Consider the following 2,066-nt stretch of genomic DNA (forward strand, 5'->3'; position numbering starts at 1 on the left):
GTTCCGGCGATGTGGGGGAGGAGGAGGAGGAGAAGGAGATATACAGTAACTGTCTGGCTTTACATCATAGCGGTAAACGAAGGGTGTTAATAGTATAGCGCCCTCCGCGAGGAGGGTGGTGACCGTGGGTATTTGCCCGTCATCATGCTTTGAATTTGATAGAAAGAAAACGCGTCAATAGTGTGTTTTCCCCTCAAATAATAAAGTGTGTGTGATGTATGTATGTATGTATGTATGTATGTATGTATGTATGTATGTATGTATGTATGTATGTATGTATGTATGTATGTATGTATGTATGTATGTATGTATGTATGTATGTATGTATGTATGTATGTATCCTTACATCCATCTCGAAAGTCATGGAAAAAATAGTATACGAACAGATCGAAAAATACCTCGCGGAAAAAAATCTAATCTACGAATTCCAATCTGGCTTCAGAACATCCCACTCCACTGACACATGCCTTCTCTACTTGAACGACCACATCAAACAAGAGGTGGACGCGGGCAAATACTGCGGCATGGTCATGCTGGACCTACAAAAGGCCTTCGACACTGTCAATCACACCATTCTGATTGACAAGCTAAAAGCAATTGGTTTTGATAGTTTATCAGTGAGCTGGATACAATCCTACCTGGAGGGGAGGGAACAGATGGTGGAAGTAAACGGTACCCTATCCCCCCCCCTCACAGTGAGCTGTGGTGTTCCACAAGGAAGCATACTAGGACCGCTACTATTCCTAATTTATGCAAATGACATGTCGTCAGCTTGTGACTGCAACTTGTTCCTGTTTGCGGACGACTCAGCCCTGCTGGTCTCTGACAAGAACAAGTTACAGGTTGAAAAAGCCCTCAGCTCGGAACTAGGCAAAATCTGCATATGGCTCGCCGACAACAAACTATCATTACACATGGGCAAAACAGAGTCCATTCTCTTCGGTTCAAATAACAAACTCAGCAAGACTGACGACTTCTCGGTTACAGTGGGTGACAATATTGTCACAAGGAAAGATGAAATTACCTACCTGGGTTCCATCCTAGAGGCTAATCTTTCCTGTGACAAAATGGCATCCAATGTAATAAAAAAAGTCAACCAACGAACGCGATTCTTGTACCGGATCTCCTCTCTGGTAAACAAGAATACCCTGAAGACTCTAGCAGGAGCACTCATTCAAGGGTACTACGACTATGCTTGCACCTCATGGTACCAAAGCACCTCAAAGGCACTAAAAAACAAATTACAAACATCTCAAAACAAGCTAGTCAGACTACTACTTGACCTGACTCCTAGAACCCACCTCACCCCTGCCCACTTTGACAACCTAGGATGGCTTAGAGTAGACGACAGAGTACAGCAACTTGCAATGGGCCTGGTCTACAAGATACACTACGCGACCAAGGTACCCATGTACATGTCAAAATACTTCCCAAAGGTCAGTGAATACCACGATCACAACACCAGAGGGAGCTCCACAAATCATGTAAAACCCAGATTCGGCTCAAACAAGGGACTAAACACGTTTCGCAATTATGCCACATCAATGTGGAACGCCCTGCCTAAAGCTGTAAAGGAATGTGAATCACTACCCACCTTCAAAAACACTCTCAAAAAACACCTACGTGAGACTGCAATTCGAAACTGGCCCCTACAAATGTCCTAACCTAGTTGTACAGTAAATGACCAAGTAAGGCTTTGTCAACATTCCAATGTACAGTGTAAAATGTGTGTGTGTCCCCTACCCAACCCCCCCCCCCCCCCCCCCCCCACCTCCAATGTACAGCCCTCACCCAACCCCACCCCACCAACCTCCTCCAATGTACAGTTTCTACGCCAAATGTATATACACTCCTTTTCTGGACACTTTTGTATCACAAACAGTACTGTATTTGCAAATCTGATATGTCATAAATGTATAGATGTAGCAGTACTGTCTATCTGTATGTCATGTATGTCATATATGTTATGATGAATTGAAAATGGGGGACCCTGGTGGAAACAAGACGAAAGTCTTTCTCTGGTCTGCATCCCCTTAACAATTGTATGTATTGAGATGTACTGTACT

The sequence above is a fragment of the Notolepis coatsorum genome, assembly GCF_963971535.1.
Source record: "Notolepis coatsorum genome assembly, chromosome: 4".
NCBI classification, from domain to species: domain Eukaryota; kingdom Metazoa; phylum Chordata; class Actinopteri; order Aulopiformes; family Paralepididae; genus Notolepis; species Notolepis coatsorum.